The 19,694-nt window shown below is 39.7% G+C and overlaps 1 protein-coding gene across 5 annotated transcripts in view; it reads left to right on the top strand.

Moving 5' to 3' along the window:
* Positions 1 to 5,260: 5,260 nt before the first annotated feature.
* Positions 5,261 to 19,694, top strand: part of Tbc1d5 (TBC1 domain family member 5) — a 429,722-nt gene continuing 415,288 nt past the window's right edge. For 2 of the 5 annotated variants that reach the window (XM_050165069.1, XM_050165070.1), the window contains exon 1: positions 5,261 to 5,488. The gene's annotated coding sequence lies outside the window, so the exon portion shown is untranslated. The remainder of the gene's footprint in view (positions 5,489 to 19,694) is intronic. The other 3 variants (XR_007595848.1, XM_050165067.1, XM_050165071.1) reach the window with 2 other exon arrangements.

The following is a 19,694-nucleotide window of genomic DNA, read 5'->3' as shown; positions in this document are numbered from 1 at the left end:
GCACAATGTTGCATGAGTGTATGAATGTGGCGATGGTTTCATGATCTCGTGCCTTATTCTTTAAAAGTTCCTCATGGATTACAAGCACTTTGACCAGCCTGCTATTGGCTACCTGTGATCAATTGCAGTATATCACTATATTCTTCCATTACCCTTATATTGGAATGAGTCATTACGTCTTCAGTTATGGAACTTCCCATCCCTGCCAACTAGACTAAGCACCATCTTGTCTTGGCTTTTGTGGGATGTCTTGCTTAAGCCAGTGGGATGTAAGTGGAAATGAGAGTGTGAATCCTGAACAAAAACCCTTAAGAAACACAGAATGTCCCTTTGTCCTCTGTACTTCTGTCATCTGATATGAGTAGAGCAAGTGTGTTGCGTGTAGCTGTGTGGAGGTTTGAATGAGTTGTGCCCCAACACAAACGCCCAAGTCTAGGGCATTTGAATACCTGGTCTCCACTTTGGTGGCTATTTGGGAAGGATTAACAAGGTGGCCTTGTTGGAGGAGATGTGTCACTGGTGGGCTTGAGGTTTCAAAAGCATTCTGTCCTCGCCAGTATGCTTTCTCTGCTTCCTGCTTGCAGTAAAAGATGTAAGCTGCACTTGCCATCCTGACTTCACTCTGCCATCATGAACGCTAACCCTCTGGAACTAGAAGCCCCCCCCAAAACTTTTCCTTCTGTAAGTTGCGGTGGTGGTTTGAATAAAAATGCCCCCCCCAGCCCAATAGGAAGTGGCACTATTATGAGGTGTGGCCTTGTTGGAAGAAGTGTGTCACAGGTGGGTTTTGAGGTCTCAGAAGCTCAAGCCAGGCAACATAGCTCACTGTCTCTGCCTGCTGTCTGCCAATTGATTGTAGAACTCTCAGCTACCTTTCCAGCACCATGTCTGCCTGCAAGCTGCCATGTTCCTGTCATGATGACAATGGACTAAACCTCTGAAGTATAAGTGTATAAGCCAGCCCCAATTAAATATTTTCCTTTATAAGAGTTGCTGTGATCATGATGTCTTTTTCTTACTTGTTTTTTGAGACAGGATTTCTTTATGTATCCCTGGTTGTCCTGGAACTCCCTCTGTAGACCAGGCTGGTCTCTAATTCATAGAGATTTGTCATCTTTGCTTCATGAGTGCTGGTATTAAAGGTGGGTGTCTCCACCGCTGCCTGGTCATCAAGGTGTCGCTTCATAGTAATGAAACCCTAGCTAAGGCAGTTGCCATAGCCATGGTGTTTTATCACAGAAGCAGAACAGTGACTAAAACAAGCTTCTCCTCCCAAAATACAGACAGAAAACAAAATGAACACATGTGGAAAAGACTTGAGCTCAACCACAAATCTAGAATCCAACAAAGCCCATTTGGCCCAGTCAAATTGAGATCTGGTAACCTACTTCTAACCTGTAACTCCTTAGTAAAAAAAGTGTTTGTGTTTTAAGTCATTCAGATATTGGGGTTGTTTGTTATGGATTATTTCTGTGACATATCTAATTGATACCTTTCCCATCACTGGTCCCTAAGCATCTGTCTTCCTGTGTGCCCACTGAGTGCTTTTTAGCTGGTTATTCGAACGGATAGAATCAGTTGAGTGAGTCAAAGACCAAATGAGACATTTTTGCTATACATTTTTCAGGGAAAAAAATATATTACATGCCTCCAATATCCACATTCCAGTCACCTTTTGAGAGTAATTTCTTTCTTGGAATATATATATATATATATATATATATATATATGGTTTTAATGAAAGCTTAGAAATTCAGTGTCTTAAATAAGTTATACATTTATCTCTCTAATAAAAGTTGGTGGGTGCAGTCAATGTTGTGTAGATAGTTTTCCATACAGCAATCCAGAGACTCAGCAGCTTTGCCTGGTTGCTCTGCCAGGCTGTGCATCTTTGGAGTTAGGTCACTGTGTCTGTAATTCTGTACAGTATACAGCAGGAATAGAGAGGGAGAAACACTGTAGGGTGAGCATTTATTTATTTATTTATTTATTTATTTTGGTAAAGCAAGTAATATAGAAAATGCACACATTGCTTCCTCTAGCATTCTATGGATGAAAACGGAGTCACATGGCCACACCCAGCCACAACGGGGAATAGGAAATGGAGCCTCCAGATGGATGGCTGTGTTCCCAGATGAAACTCAATTCCAATGGAAGAAGAGAAAAATAGATTTGGAAGGGGAGGAGCCAGAAGTCTATCACACATAGGTATGCAGACACTACATACAAATCCATTTTTGGTTTCAGATTTTTATTTTCATTTTTTTGGTAGGCATTCTAAAAAATAATGTCAATTTTGTTTTCCCTGACTAGAATGAGAGTTAAGCTGTCTCTGGAGCCAGCCCTGTGTCTTGGAGCTGTTGTGTGAAAATGGGACAAAGGACAAAATGAGGGTGTGTTTCATTTCAGGTCCTCAGAGAAACAAGAGAACAAAAACGGGACTGAATGCACCAAGTTTTATTGTGAAAACAGCAATAAATGATAAAACCTTAAAAAAGAGAAAGCCACAAACCTCACCCTTCCCAGAGGACAATGCTGTCCCATACATACAGGATGTATATTTATTAGCATGTTAGCCTGGCTTGAATGAATGATGTTGAGTGCTCATAAAGGCTTAGAAGTCAGAGTCAAGGGTGGTCCCTGTAGCTTCCACAGTTCCTAAACACGATTTGCAATTCTTTGTGTTTCACGCTGCTTCACCCAAGATGAAGAGTTCATATAGATACTGCTCCTGACATCAGTTTAGTTTTTTTTTTTGTAAGGTTATCTTTTTTTCCCCTTAAAGCACTTAAGACTGAGCCTGTGGGGCTATTCTCTGCCTTACTGCAGTAGACTGGGCTCTTACAGACAATTTCTGAGGGAATAAAGAACAAGCCAGTGAGAAGCTGGCTCCTTAGTTTCTATTGTGCTCTAAAGGATAATGGAGCTGCATGTCGTGAGGTCAAGTGGGCCTGCCAGTCTCAGAACGAGCAGGACAGGTCACTGGGATGGCCGGGCTGTTTCTCATGTCTGGTTTTCTTGTGTCACATGTTAGTAGGTAAGCTGGGTGCCTGTTGCCAGTGTTAGAGAAAAACTTACACATCAAGGCAATGTGCTCTCAGGCCTGGAGATCTAATATGCCAGCTGCCTGGGCCCTTCTTTTGGGTAGGGGCTACCCTTAAAAGCTGGAGTCACTATGAGTTAAATTAGAGAGATAGGTGGGTAACAAGTTCTTCGCTGAGATCTGTTCGTGTCTTAGAATCCCAGTCCCCTGTACAGGGCTGCAGCTGTGTAGCTATTAAGTCAGCCTGCTCTTCAGAAAAATGATATTTTTCCTGTTCTTCTTTCCTCCCCCCCCCCCGCCAGCATGCTTTCCTTATCACCCTGCGCGTCTCTGCACAGCACTTTGTGCTTGCTCCCTCCTTACTATGCAGCTGCTTGTTGGTCGTGTATCTGCCCTCTGTGCCAGCTTCAGTGGTGCCTTAGTCAGCATTTGGTCGCTGTCAGGAGACACCATGACCAGAGCAACTCGCTTCCAGTGTCAGTTTAGTCCATTGCCATCGTGGCAAGAAGCATGGATGGGGGAGGAGAGAGAGAGAGAGAGAGAGAGAGAGAGAGAGAGAGAGAGAGAGAGAGAGAGAGAGAGAGCCTCAAACAAGACCTTACGAACACATTTTCTTCAACAAGGCCACATCTTCTAATCCTTCTTATCCTAACCGTTCTACTCCGTGATGACTGAACATTCAAATGTATGAGCCTGTGGGAGCCATTCTTATTCAAACCACCACAGATTGCCCACTCTTTTCCTTAGTTTCTCACCTTCTCCTGAGAAGCAGCTGAGCTTTACAGTGTGTCTCCTCATCCCCTCCCAAGAAGCAGCATGGCTTTGCAGAGTATCGTCTTTGGAGTTTTTCTTTTAAACTCCAATAGCATTGCCCTTGAGTTTGCAGTCCTTTCTTATTTTATGAATGAGACTAAGACCCTCAAGAGGGGTTTGCTACAGATGTCTCCTGTGTGATCTGGTGACCCCTAAAATTCCAGTAACATCAGCGGAGTGGAAGAACCGCAGGACGTCAGGGAGGCCATGAGGTTCTGGATGAGGTGTGTGGGGCTGGAGAAAAGTCCATTATACATGCAGAATTCCATTACATGGCTACCAGCTTCTGCTGTTTCTTCGTAGGATGCATCCTCACATCCTCACATAGGATTGGGTGGCTAGTCCTGTTTCTCTGCCCTCTCAGAAATCATCAGACTAATGGAATGTGAGTTTAGCCAAAACTTGCAGTGAGGCTATTTTTTTTTTTTTTACATTTTATTTATCAGCCGTGATTACATCTAGCCAGAAGTACTAACTTACCCCATTCAACCTGCTCAGTTTCTGCTACCGCAAGGGCATTAGAAAAAAAAAAGTGTTTCCCTGTGTGAAGTGTGGTATGGTATTCCTTCCTTGGAAGCTTGCTAACTTCTGATCTTTCTGTGCCTCGGTTTCCTTACTCTGAACATGACAACCAATTTCCCTTTGAATTTTTTTTTTTGTAAAGATAGACTAATAAAAGAGATACATTTAAAAAATAAAACTGCCACTTTAATTACCATTATCACTCAGATGTTTTCCTATGGGAGAAGCAAACACAAGCATCCCAGCGCTGGAGGTTAAAGGGAACCCTATGTCAGGATTACGCAGGGCAGAGAGTGATAAGCTAGGGAGGGTGTTGTGTTCTGCCAAAACTGTCAGTCATTAAGATGGTTAGGGAGACTAGATTTAGGGTATGAAAAGATAAAGCCTACGTGGTTTTACCGGCGTGGGCTTGCTAGAAAAATAACATCTCTGGGTTCGCACAAAGGTCTTCACCAAGTGCGAATGAGTCTCTCCCAACAGAGTTGGGTGGCAGGAGCAGTCAGCATGTCTATGGCTGGAGACCAAAGATGAAGGGAAGGCCGTTGACAGGTGACAAGGAAATGTGAGTTCCTAGGCAGGAGCGCTAGCTTCCCAGGACGCTCCCAGGGCTGACTTCCCTCCTCGCCAGTCCCTCTCAGGGAAGCTGGTGGAGCGTGGGGGTTCGGGTTGCGGCTCCTATACCCCGGCTGGGCCCGGGCAGCGCCTTGGGCCGGGGCGTGCTCTTTGCCTCCTCGCCGGGCGCCCGCCGGAATCCCCGGCCTGGCGCGAGCCCGGCCGCTCGGCCGCGCGCCCCAGGCTCGGCCGCGCGCCTGCGCACCGGCCCGGGACGCGAGGGTAGCAGAGGTGGAGCGCCGGGAGGGCGCGCGGCGGGAGGCGGACGCCGTTACGGCGCGAGCGTGGTCACGTGCCCGCTGGTCACCGCCGCCACCTCCCGCCCTCCTCTTGCCGCTCGGGCCGGCAGGTTCCACGAGAGAGCCCGGCAGACTGAGGGGGAAAGAGAGCGAGCGAGCGAGCGAGCGAGAGACAGAGAGAGAGAGAGAGAGAAAGAGAGAAAGGAAGGAGGGGAGGAGGATTCAGGGAGTAGGAGCTGGGGAGCCCTGCTGCGCACAGGTAAACACATCACGATCACGAAGCTAACGGTGAAAAAGCGCCTCGCCTCCCCGGCGTCCTCCCGGGCCAGCCGCACACGCCGTCGCTCCCTCCCCGGCCTCCCCTCAGCCTCCCTCGCTGGGTCCGTCCCGCCGCCCTGAGGCCTGAGGCGGCCGCGGCCGACCCGCTCCGCGCTCGCTCGGCCGTGGGTTCGGCGCGGGCTGGGGAGGAGGCGGGCGGAGGCTCGATCGGCGGCGGCGGCGGTGGGCGGGCGGGCGAGGCAGCTCCGCAGTCCGCTCTCCCGCTCCGCTGGAGGCCTCCGAGGCCCCGGAGCCACCGGGCAGAGCCGGATGGCTCCGCCAGCCCCACTTCCTCCTCGGTTGGTTCCCCTGTTCATTTCAGCCCTAGCAGCACGTTTCCTTCACAGGCCGGAAGTCAGGCTGCTCGTGCCCTGGGACGAGCAGCCTCTGAAGAGAGAAACCCTGCAGCCTTCGTTTGTTGTAGCGCTTCTTAAGTATTCACACCAGCTTGAAAGTTCGAGGCCTGTCAGGAACCTCCGAAAACTATGGTGAAAGTTGCCCTCCTCCTGTTTTTCTGGAAGTATACTAATCTTTCCAAACATTCTGTGCAAAAGCGAACTAGAGTTTGGTCAATACTAATTATGAATAGTAAGGAGTTTAAGTATTTTAAGTTATTAACTAATTCAGCTTTTTAGTAGTTTTTGAAGTTTACGGTTTTTTTTACCTTTCCCCCCTCCCCCCCCCCCCCCGCAATCGCTTTCTGAAGAATCTCATTTCTCAACTTTGAGTTGAACGGAATCCAGAAACTTTAACATGCAGATTACATGTTAAACTGATTGGACTGAAATGTAACCCCTTTTGTGTGTGTAGTACATCAAAATATAATCCATAAAACCAGATATTATTAGTGCTATGCTGTGCACAGAAGGCATCAATTGTAGGCAACATAGAAAAAGAAACCTTTGAATTCAGTGGCAAAGAAAAGCGCTTTTATGTTGTCTTTGAATTTGTAAAGGAATGCAGCAGTGTGCTAGAGAGTACTGGTCAAACCTGGCTCACTCGGGTTCTTGTTAAAATGGGACGCTAGTAGACGTCATATGCAGCGGTGCTGAACAAGAAAGACCCTGTTCTATACCTAAGATGTAGGTAATGCCTGGACCTAGAGATGGCCTGGTTATAGGAAGGCTCAGTGAAGGGTGAAGTAGAGTGAGCCAGCTCTGGAATTCAGGGCAAGGAAAAGTACAAAATTCCATGTTCTGTATGTGTGTGATGCCCGCATCACGTTTTTGCTTTGGGTCTTTTATATTTTGCTATAACAGTTTGGTGTACTTCTTGAAAAACTTGCTCCCCAGGTCGCTGAGTTTTAGTAAGACATAGGCTAGGAATCTTGAGTCCACATGTAATGCTGGGTGAAAGTGTATTTATTGGTAAAAGCAGTGTCTGATATCTCAATTGGGTAGTGTATTCTCGAGATATGAAGCAGACTTTTCTAAACATTTGAGAGACACAAAGGGTGTTCTAACTGGATCCAACTTTTCTTCTCTTCGTGTAATTTTTATAATGTAATTGAGTTTAAGGTGTTCCATATAACATCCTATGCTTTCCATACATAAGATGGTTGTACTATTATTTTTTATGGTACAAGGAATTGAATGTAGGGCCCTTGCACAAGCTAAGTAGTTAAGTTTTAAACAACTTTCTGAAAGTCTTACTACTTCCAGTCCTATAATTGTTATAACCTGAATTTTAGTTATTACTTTAACTTGCTGCTTTATATTCTAAACATATTACATATCTTAATTCACTTTATCTTCACAACTAAGGAAACAAACTGGAATGGTAAATCACATTCCTGATTTACATAGCTAATACTAAGCTGAATTCTGACTAGTTGACTTAATTATCTTGTATAACTGCCTTATTATTATTTAGAAAGAAAGTTGATGAGTTTTCTTTGTATTGCTGATTAGGAGGTTTATTTTCATTTTAAAAGTAAAAATTGTCACTATTTTATTTTCTTTGTTTTCTTCTAAAATGAAAAGCCTTAGCTGTAAAAACCGAGAAGCCTCAGTGCCTGTGCTTCTCTCCGAGTGAGATGAGTACATGCACTTGGAAAGCTGTGTTTTGCTTGTGCTTGTTTGCATATATTTGCTGTCCCAATCTCTTAAGTTTCTTCTGTCACTGCTAAGTGTAAAATGTTTTGTCTTTGCTTTGACTTGGGAAATTTTTTAGTCCTTCATGTCCCACATACGTCTGCTCCTTCTCCCCTCATACTTAACTCATATGATCACTTTTTTTTCCTATGCTTTTATCCCAATGCTTAGCTTTGAGATATTGATTAAATTTCTTTGTATTTATCACTTTATATTTGTTTTCTTCATATTTAGACTTAGAGTTTAACCAACTTACTGAGTTTCCATTTGACTGTTAAAGGCAATAAAAACTGACCGTTGATCATTAACAAACTTGAACCCTGAAAAAAAGTAGGAAAGCTAACCCATGAGTAAAGGATTATATTTTAAGTTGAATAGTATGTTTTATTATAAATTAATATATCCCCCTTCCCTCAACACTCTTTTTGTGTCATTCTCTGTTAATCTAAATAGTGATGCTTTATGTATATCTAGAGCAGTTTGGGTAGATCACTAGAATGGTAGTGTATGTTGTGTGAACTGAAATGAGAAATTATTATTGCTTGTAGTATTTTTCATGTATTTCTTCAACTGTTTTGTAAAACAAATACTATTTTGGGGGGGTTGTGAAGTTATATCTTCACATTCTGTAATTCTGACATTTAGGTCAAACAAAAATCTATTAAAAAATATACTTGAAAAATAGACCTTTCTAATTAGTCATGATTCCTTAGGCAGAATAATGGTAATCATAAATATTCCTAGATTATTTTTACAGTGTTCTGCTAAGGAAACATCCTATTTTTGACATTCTAACTAATATATTGGCTCAATGGCTTTACAACAATGGTGATACAGGAGAAATCTCTGTAAAACTTTAATTTGAAACATTGTAGTTCTTTTCGTATTGGCTAATCATCCATTATAAAATCAGTTTATTAATAAATTATTTAGAAGTAATGTACTATTTAATCACGGAAGAACTTCCTGACAGCACGTCTTTTCCATAGTTTAATTGATTGTATTTCTAAATTGCAGCATCTTACCAGGCATGATAGTGGTTGTCTTTAACCCTAGCACTTGAGAGGTAGAGACAGAGTAATTTCTGTGTGATATAGGCCAGCCTGGTCTACATAATGAGTGAGTTCCAGGCCAACCAGTGCCACATAGTGAAGCCCTGTCTTTAAAAAAAAAAAAAAAAGGCAGCATCTCAAGATGACAAGAAATTATTGTATGTATATTGTAATAACACCTCTGTGATTAGATGGAAAGAATCTATAGTTTTCATGTTTAAGTCTGTATGGGTGAGGTGAGATAACAGGTTTTGTGGATTAAACAATGCAGAATTTCATAATTTGTTGAGCCTTGATCAATGGCTATGTGAGTTCATTATCCTATTACAGAATAACCTTATAAATATCAGTAAAGAGTTGCCTAAAATAGACATTGGGAATTATTTGGTTATTACAATTTGTTTGAGATAAAAGTCAGAATATGGTGGTGAAATTGGTCAAAAATTATGACTGTACCAAGTTGTGTACAATTAAAATGGTTAACGTGATTCCAGATCTTTTGTGTTAGAAGGGCTGATGAATTAGCTCTTCTGATGTGCTAGAGAAGAGTTTCTCCTTTCTTCCCCTCCTTGTCCTTTATCTCCTTCACTGTAGAGAGACAGAAGTCAAACACTAAAGTTCCATCAATATTTCCTTAGTGGGGTTAGAAGGAGAGCAACATTCTTCTAATTGTAGGTTAGTGTTTGTGAGATCAGCTTAGTGGGTTGCTACTCTGATTTTCTAAACAATTAGAAAATATCAAATGTATTATGTGCAGTAAATATAAATGTGGTTATTATGAAATTTTTGTTTTAGTTATGTGCTCGTGATTGTAAAATATCATTTATTCCTTGATATGGTATTAATTTTTGTTGTTGTTGTTTGACATGAGTAGTATGTAAAATATTGGTGCCACTGTAGATACTAGAAAGCAGATGTGAAAAATTTAACAAGGATCGTGGACAGTTGCTTAGCATTTTACGCTGTTTTCATGTACTGTTAACCAGCTCGTAAGAATGGTTGAGCAGGAAGAGCACCAAGGCTAATCCTTGAGCATATGGTGAACAGCCCACAGAGAAGTGGGCAGGAGCATGGCTTGGAGATGTTGATCTAATTTTTGAGTCTTTATCAGTAAGAAGTCTATATTAATTGGGAATCACTTAGGAACTTTACATAATAGATCCTTATAGTCTGTTTACTTATAGAACTTTGAACATAGACTCATTAAAACTGTGATTTCAATTTTTATTAGTTATGTTAGTTATTTGAAAGCTTGATATTAAAGACTCTTGAAAAACTAACTAGGTCTCAAGTTGTTTTGTAAAAAAAAAGTTTTATTTTACTTTGATACTACCACAGGGCATCTTATTCTAGAGAAAAGAAGGGAGAATTGTTAATAGCATTACTATCTAGACACAGACACTACTGACTAGAAATTCTGATTCTGTTGTTTATTAGTGAGATAGCTTGGAAAATATGTATAACATTTTCATAAAATTATCTCATAAAGTTTAAATGAAATAAGTTGTTTATATAAATGTCTGGAAGTTTATGCTCAGCAGACCCTGATTAATAATGGTAGATATCTGTTTCTTTACATTTCTCATTCTTTCAGTGTCTGTAATCTCAAATTGACCTTAGATCTTAATTTGTACATTTATGGGATTTTAAAATACTGTTTTGTAGCGATCAAGACCATGCATTCAGAGATTAAGAAATGCTCTTTATTCAGAAGAAAAATAATACATGTTCTTTCTGTTGTGGAACTGCCCTGTTTCTTGAATACAATATGGACAGAAAATGATCTTTCTCCCTCCCTCCCTCCTTCCCTCCTTCTATTTCGTTTCACTGTGTAGCCCTGGCTGTCCTGAAATTTCCTCTGTAGATCAGGCTGTCCTCTAATTCAGATCAGTCTGCCTCTGCCTCCCAAGTACTGAGATGAAAGGCAGAGAGATAATTATTATTATTGTTGTTGTTTGTTTGTTTTTCTAGGCAAGGTTTCTCTGTAGCTTTGATGCCTATCCTGGAACTAGCTCTTGTTGACTGGGCTGGCCTTGAACTCACAGAGATCTGCTGCCTCTGCCTCATAAGTACTGGGGTTAAAGGCCCACACCACCACCACCCGGCGAGAGTGAATTATTCTATCAGTCTTATTCTACTAGGATTTTTTTTTGGTAGGAATTATTGAAAAAAGAATGAAGTCTTTTATGTAATAATCTGTTGTTAGCATTGTATCCCATATGTTTAAGGTGACTCTTTTTTTACCTTGCTATTTTATAATCTTAAGCAAATGTATTGAAGTGTTTGGATAAACGTGGCTTTAACTGAATAGTCTAGTTCAGTTTATCTTTTAAAAGTACTGAGTTTAAAAAAGTCCTGAGTTTTATGGATTTGAATGATAAGTCAGTGACAGGAGGTCCTTAACATTTTTTTCCTCTGAACAGATGTCTTGGCCTGCAGTGACTCCAAATCCCATAATCTTTCCAATTTTCCCCTCTACTAAGTAAGTCTCAAAAAAGTGACAATTTTATTGTATGTGATTGATTTAATTCAGGCAAATATTGCAGCTGAGTAAAGACTTCATCCTAGTGAGAAATATTTTGCTATGAATAAAATGTTAGATTCTTTATTTTTACTTTTAAGAATTTAAGGGCTGATTTTCTATGTATCTATGTTCAGAATAATGTTTTTTGTATAATAAGCTGTCTTCACTTGAAAGTTTTTAATACTTCACTATGCTGAATTATATTCAGTGCATTCTTTCTGTTTGTTAATTTGTTTTTCAGAGACAGGGTTTTGTTCTGTGGCTTTGATCTGCCTGGTATTTACTATGTAACCCTCTGGCCTCTCCTCAGCCTTCCAAGTGCTGAGATTACAGGATTGGTGCAGCACACCCAGTTGAGAATTCATTTTTTTTCTAGAAAATAGTAACTTTAAGAGATTATTCAACAGAGGAAAGTTAATCCAAGAACTAAGTTCACTAATAATGGAATTGGTCAGTAACCAAACAGGGGGCTATGAACAAACAGCTGAGATGCTTGCCATAGAAAGAAGTGTCTATACTCCCATTAGGTCTGGAGTAGAGATGAGAGGCAGTATCCAAATACAGAAGCCATGGCTCTGGGAGGAAACAAACTAGTTTCCTTTCTGCTGCTGTGATAAGACGTCAACTTTATTAGGTTTAAATTTGTCCAGGAAGTCAAGTAGGAGTTATATCACACGCATGTTGAAGAGCAGAGAGAAATGAATGCTCTTCCTCTGCCAGCTTTCTTACACTGTTACTCAGCTACATTCTTTACTCTTACTCAGTTCAGGGTCCAGTGGATGGGATGCACCACCCACAAAGTGCTGGATCTTCCTATGTCTGTTAACAAGACCATGCTCTATAGGATTGCCCACGGTCTACTTGACTGAGAGAATTCTTCATTCGAATTATCTTTTTAGGTGATTCTAGGCTTTGGCAAGTTGACATTTAAAAGTAACCGTCATAGTAGGGTTGTATGTATCAGGGGGTAAACAGTATGAATGAAACTGGGGTTCTGGAAGAGACAGTACCTGCCAGGGGTGCCCCAAGAATTTGGAAAGAGGAGAATTAATGACTGTAGAGCTGCCTGTTCACTGACCACATCTTTGCCTACGGTTAGAGGTGCTAGAGAAAAGCAATTGCCCATGACACTGAGCAGCACAGGCTAAATCTTGGGAATGATTTTGAAAGCTCAGCAGTTTTCTTGGTGGTGTATAATATTCATCAATATATCTGTATGTATGTGTAACACAAATTGTTAACGAGAATTTAGGATACATATATTTTTTATGGATTTTGAATTTGAAATATAATCTTTCCTCCCTCCAACTTTGTCCATAACCCTCTGCTTCCCTTTTGCTCCCTTTCAAGTTCATGGCCTCTTTTTTAAATTACTGTTTTATACATGTGTTCATGTGCATACACACACATACACACAAGTACAGCTTTCTGACCTTCTAGTGTTATTTGTGTGTATGATTTTGATTGATATTGGATAAAGAATTAGGGTCCTCGTTTCTGGTGAAGTCTATTTCTTCCACTCTCAATGTCTCTTAATTGCTTGTAGTTCTTTGTTTAGGGTTAGGTCTCTGTGGGGTTTTCCCCTTCCACGATGATATATCTATTGGTGATGTACTTACACAGGTCTTATTTAGCCAGCTTTCAGCAGTCCTACAGCAGATTTCCTAGTCTTTTGACTGTGCAATATATATTTCTGCCTCCTTTTCTAAAATGTTCCTTGTAGATGGAAGTTTCTGTCCTGCCTGATCTTGCAGCCACTCGGTCCCAAAGAAACACACAGAGGCTTATATTAATTATAAACTGTTTGGCTCAGGTTTATTATTAACTAGCTGTTACATCTTAAATTAACGCATAATTCTTTATCTTTGTTTACTCACGCATCTTGGTACCTTTTCTCAGTACAGCGTTCTCATCTTGCTTTCTCAGTGTCTGGGTTGCAACAGTAGACTGAGCCTTTCGTCTTCCCAGAATCCTCCTAGTCTGATCACCCTGTCTATACTTCCTGCCTGGCTACTGGCCAATCGGCATTTTATTAAACCAATGAGTGACAGATTTTTACAGTGTGCAAGAGCATTTGCCACAGCAGTTCCTTGATTCTTAGGTATAAAAGTTGTGCTGAGCAACAGTTGATCTCTGCATGTTAACCAGTTGTTTTCCATGATGGTCTGTCTGCTGCTGCAAAGAGACGTTTCTTTGGTGAGAAGTGAGAACTGCACTTATATCTGAAGATTTGGAGCTAGGAACTGAAGAGGAGATAGGACGGACATGTGGCATTTGTCTTTCTGAGGCTGGGTCGCCTCAGTATAATTTCTGGTTTGATTTACCTGAAAATGTCACAATTTCCTATTACTTTACAACAGAATAGTTTCTCATTGGAGCAGCAGTGAATGTGGCTGAGCAAGTATCTGTGGAGTAGAATGTTGAGTCCTTTAAACAGATGCTAAGAGTGATACAGTTGGTCTTATGAAAGACTTGTTTTTAACTTTTTGGGAATTCTCCACACTGATTTTCTGAGTGGTTGCACTAGTTCAGTCCTTTAATAGTTAGTGAGGATTATCTATTGGCCACAATTTTAAGGATGATGAAAAATTTTTCAAGATATTTCTTAGCCACTTTTATTTCTTCCTTTGAAAACTCTCTGCTCAGATCCATATCCTGTTTCTTGAATGGCTTATTTGTTAAACCCTATGCTTATTGAGTGCTGGGTATTAATCCTCTGCCAAATGTATCCCTGGCAAAGATCTTTCCCTCACCCTGTGGTCTTTCTCTTCACTTGCTTGGATATTTCCTTAGTTGTTCAGCTGCTTTTGGTTTTGAGGTTCCTCTTGTCAGTGTTGGCCTTAATTACTGAGCAAAGGAGTCTGTTCAGAAAATTCTTCCCTACACATGGATAGCATGCTGTCTATATTTTCTTCTGGCAGTATTTCAGGCATCACAGTGCAAGGTGATAGGTATGGGTCTAATTTCATCCTTCTACATCTGCATATCCAAATTTCCAAGCACCATTTGTTGAAGATGTGGTCTTTTCTCCACTGTTTGGTTTTGGAATCTTTGTCAAATATTAGATGACTGTAGTTATGTGTAGTCAGGTTTAGATCTTCTATTTTGTTGCATCAGTCTGTTTTGTGCTAGTTAGCCATAATGCTTTTATTACTATAGCTCTGTAATACATCTTCAAATCTGGAAAGGAGTTCTTCAAGCATTGCTTATTTTGCTCAGGATTGCTTTGGCTACCTGAGGTCTTTTCTGATTTTATGTGCATTTTAGGGATGTTTTTCTATTTCTGTAAGAATGAAGTAGGGATTTTGATTTGGATTGTATTAAATCTGTAAATGGCTTTTTGAATGGTCAGTTTCATAATTTTAAGTTTGAGTGATGAGTATGGGATATCGATGTGTTTCCTATCTAGTATCTTGATCCATTTTTTTTCTTCAGAGATTTGAAGTTTTAGTTGTTGAGTTCTTTTACCTTTTTGGTTAGATTTATTCCTAGATATTTTCTTCGAGGCTACTGTGAATAGGAGTGTGTCTCCCTTTCTCAGCATGTTTATTAGGTCTTTGATTTTTTTTTTTTTGGTAACTTGATTTTATATCTTGCCACTTTGATGAAATTGTTAGACATTTCTAGGGATGTCTTATGTGTAATACCGTATCATCTGCATATAAGGATAGTTTGACTTCTTTTGGTATTTGTAATCCTTTAATGTCTCCTGGCTTCATACGTTTCAGAGTGCTCCTTTTGTTTGGCTGTATATTTATTTTCTTTGAGAATCTGGTAGAATTCTGTTCTGAATCTGCCTTAGCCTCAGCATTTATTTATTTATTTGTTTGTTTATTGTTTTTTTTTTTGCCAGAAGACTTTCTTATTTTTCTGTTACTGTTTAATGGTATACATATTTTTTTAAAAAATTATTTCCTTATAATATTCTAAATTTCTTTGGTGTCCATTGTAATGTTTTTTTTTACTCATTTTTGATTATGTTAATTTGTGTTGTCTTTCTTTTGGTTAATTGGCATCTGTTGATCTTGTTTATCTTCTCAATGAACCTGTTTTTAGATCGATTGATTCTTTGCCCTTTTCTTTGTTTCTGTTTCATTAATGTCTGTTGTTTCCTAATATTTGTTTTGTGTCCCAAGATATGAAACTTCATGGGCTGCTGAGTAGAATATGTATTCTCTGGTGTTTGGGTGAAATATTCTGTAGCTATTTGTTAGATCCATTTGATGTGTATCTGAACTTTGTTTGTGTATTCTAAGTATTTCAGAAAGTGGAGTGTTGAAACCACCCATCTTAAAGGTGGATGTTCCTTTGTGTCTTTAATTTCAGTAGTAATATCTTTTTAAAGTTGGGTGCACCAGAGTTTGGTGTATATATGTTTAGTATTGTAATGTCTTCTTAGTTAATTGTTTCTTTGATTAAACTAAATCATCCTTCTTTATCTTTTCTGATTGGTTTTGGTTTGAAGTCTTATTTTGTCAGATAGTAGGATAGAACTTGCTGAGTTGTTCTGCTTGCATTTCATGATGTGTTCTCTTCAGTGGTGCTCTTTAATGATGGTTGTCTCCATGCCATCCCATGTTCAGTATTGCTTAGACATTTATTCTCTTTAGGGTTCATTCTCTTTTTAGTTCTTTTTTTTCTTTGTGTTATCCTCAAACTCTTCAATTAAATTTATAATTTTTTTTTTTTTAAATTTTGTGTCCTAGGTTCATCTATGTAATTATCACAGGAGAGCATTTTTATATGTTTTGTGGATTTTTGGGGTGATGGTGGTGTATACTGCTTTATTCTTTCATATTGTTTGTCTGATATGGTCACGATTGAGTGGGACAGAGCACAGGTTATGTGGGTCAGATTGGGTCTGAAAATTGGATATAATGTAGATGGTGTGAAGTCTAGTAGACACAGGGACATGTGCTGGTGTGTGTTTGCCTCTTGATCTAAGCCTGGAGGTTGGGTGGTGTGGGTGTGGCTAACCTGACGAGGCCTGGACACTGGATGTGGGACCCCAGTTATACTGGCAATTGAGGAAGCTGTATGGAGGGAAGGAGCTGGTGACTTCACTAGGCTGGGTCTTGGTGCAAAATGGACAGGGTTGGGGGAGCTAGTTCAGGTGGGTGGACTGCAATTGGAGAGGAATATACGTCTCCCACCTAGTTTTAGGGCAAGCATGGGCTCTCTGTGGAGGCACATGGGATCGGTGGTACAAGTGGTACCTTAATTGGTGTGTGGAGGAAGTGACCCAGAGGAGCAGCAGCTGTTGATAGTCAGTCCTAGAGTAGAGAGGCTGGGCGTAGTTGGAGGCACAAGTCTGGGTTACTATATAATTTTAAGCAGTGGAAAGAAATAATTATCTAAAACTAGATATGAGTACTAGCACTTATGTTCAGTTCAGGTATTTACTGACTGGCACTTATAGTTAGATAAACTATAGAAATGAAAATTGGCTCTTGGTTTGGTGACACTCAAAGTTGTGGGAAGAGAAAATTGTAAAAGAGGTAATTTTCATTTCTAATGAGTGTGTGATAAGAGATGCATAATGAGGTTTTGTCAGAATTCAAGGGAGGAAGGAGTGATCCAGTTTTGGAGTTTGTGAGCTTCCTTCAGCTGGCAGGAAACTTGAGCCATGCTTTGAAGGATAGCTCAAGAGTTGGCAAATAGGCAAAAGGAAGGACTTTGCTGGAACAAGGGCAGTCATTATCAAAGGCACACAAGCCGCAACAAATTTAAAGCAGGTATATAAAACTTGAATCGGGTCAGCTAGAGCATCTGGTGGTAGCTTGCAAGATAGGATTGCCGAGCAAAGTTGAGTCCAGATTATTTCTGATCTCAAGCTGAAGATGAGTTTAGGAGTGCTGAATTGTAAATTGGAAAACAGTTATATAAAATAGCTCAGGCGGTGTAAGAGTGGTAGGCATAAACTCTCAATGGTTTCTTCTTTTTATGTCTTAAATTATTCATTTAATCTAAGAACCTCCTAATGTAAGGCTTTTCAGTCTGTGCCCTAATTTTTTACTCCCTTCTCCTATGTTATTTGGAAATTCAGAATGATTAAATAATGTGACTTTAAAGAAGAGGGCAAATGCTATTTTGTTTTCAAGTTGCACATGACTTCTTGGTTAATCTGATATTCTTGAAAACTCCCTATGATAGGCCTAGAGACAGGCAGACTCTTAACTTTTTTAAAGAAGGAATGAGAAGCACCAATTGTTATTTAGTGTCCTTGGCAGAGTTTTGGAAGAGTGTGTTATTAGGAGCTAGTTAACTATGTTACTTCTGTATGATGGGATGCAGTAATTTCACAGGAGTTTGAGGAAATTTTCCTAATGTAGAAATTTAATGTAGAAATTTTTCTAATGTAGAAAATTTTGTAATGTAGCTTCTGATACTGACGAGTGACAGATTTGCAGTATGACATTTAAGTTTAGTAAACATATCTTTTAAAATACAAAATCTTACACTTGAATGAGATCCATTTCACAAATTGGTTTTAATGTATATTTTTAATTTATTCTGATAAGTGAGATAGGTGTCAATTGGTCTATCTGATCTCTTCCCATTCTCCCTGTTTTTATATGTTCAAATCTAGATTCTATTACATCAATCCTAGAGGAATTTAATAAATTATTATTATTTTTTATTAGTTACTAAGATAGGGTTGGTCTGGGGCCACCATTACCACCACCACCACCACTACCACCATTATTACCGTTGTTAATGTTTTCGAGTGATGATTTAAAAATAATGTTTCTTTTTATTTTTGAGAATTTCATATATCTTTTTATTATATATACACATCCCCAGCTTCTCGCAGATCCTACCTCCTTGCTTACCCAACTTCATGTTGTCTCTCTTAAAAATAAAGATTTTTAAAAAACCCACAAAAAATAAAGCCACAGAGTCCAGTTTGTATTGGCTGAGCATAGAACCGCCCCTGGACTGTGGTTGATACACTCAGTGTCACACCATTAAAGAAAACCAGCTCTCCCTCTCCTAGCAGCTATCAGTTACCAGGAACTCTCAGGATAGATAGGTGTGGGACTTAGCTTGTTTATACAGGTCTTGTGTTTTCACAGTCTGTGTGACTCCATATGTGCATTTGCCCTTAAAACATTACTAATGTGTGTCAAGTATGCGTGTGAACGGTAGAGGACAGCTCTGTAGAGCTGGGGCTCTCCTCTTTACATGGGCTCCAGGTATTGGACTCAATTTGTCAGGCTTTTGTGGTTAAGTGATTTATTGGCATCTTGTTTGCAGTCTAATTTTTACAGAATCATAGATGGGAGAATTTTGATCCCTAAGCGTTTATAATATAAAGGAGGTTGACAGTAAGTATTAAGTCACAATACAAAAGGCATTAAAAAGAAACATGAAATATAAACACTGAATTGATACTTTAAAGAAAGAAATTGCATTTTATTATGTCTGAGATATATGTTTCCATCATTTTATTATTTCTAAATTGGTAAATATATATTTTTTTCTTTTCTCTTTTTTCAAGATAGGATTTCTCTGTGGGACACCTTGGCTGTCCTGGAACTTGCTCTGTAGACCAGGCTGGCCTTGAACTCACAGAAAACCGCCTTCCTCTGCCTCTCAAGTGCTGGGATTAAAGGCATGCACCCACCACTGCCTGCCATAAAATTGGTAAACATATTACAGTCTGGTGGCATCTCAAATGTGAGGAAAGTTATATATTTTGAGAATAACAAAAGCCTTTAGGTCTTAGAGAATGAGGCATTTTGCTGAATAGTAAAAAATTTAAGACAGAACATCCAGACATGAACTCTGGAGTGTGCTGGAAGAATGTTGAATCCATTTGGTAACTGACAGGACTGAAAAATGATATTAAGAAGAGGTAGTTGAAATTTATTTCATGAGAGACTACCCAAGGGCTTGGAAAAGGAGACAGTATGTTATATTTTAGAGTTTGAGTCTCTTGATCTCTGTTTGTAAACAAGAGGAATTAAGGGAGGGGATTTATGCTGTTTCAAATCAATTGTTCTTTTAACTGGAAGGAAAAGAAGTTAAAGCTGACAAAAATTGTTTATTTAATTTTAGGCCTGGAATAGGTAGTTAGAAGTTAAGGAGCCCAGATTTATTTGCATGGATGTCTAAGACTACAATAACTGTTAGCTGAGACCACGTGTTCTGGAATAGGAACGTGAATTTGGTCTTTGAGCCATAATGGGTTTCTTTCTGTCATACACACTGTAGAAGAGGAAAAATTCAAGTTTAGAGGTCAGAAGAGTAGTCAAGGCTGGTACCAAAGACTTATGGAGGCATATGTAGATTAATTGATTCATAAAAGATTCATAAAGGAAAGAATATTGTAAAGCTTAGTAACACTGTATCTTTTAACAGTAGCTTGCCTAAGGCACTTGATTGGTCTTATCACCATGTGGCAGTGGCTTACTGGCAAGATTTGGCATGTCTTACTCTGATGGCAGCTCCATGGTGGCTCTTTGACTCTGCCTC

The sequence above is a fragment of the Alexandromys fortis genome, unplaced genomic scaffold, assembly GCF_014885135.2.
Source record: "Alexandromys fortis isolate MF-2015 unplaced genomic scaffold, M_Fortis_MF-2015_v1.1 scaffold_121, whole genome shotgun sequence".
Taxonomy (NCBI): Eukaryota; Metazoa; Chordata; class Mammalia; order Rodentia; family Cricetidae; genus Alexandromys; species Alexandromys fortis.
The sequence above is the reverse complement of the archived record's forward strand: the minus strand, read 5'-3'. Positions and strand labels throughout refer to the sequence as shown.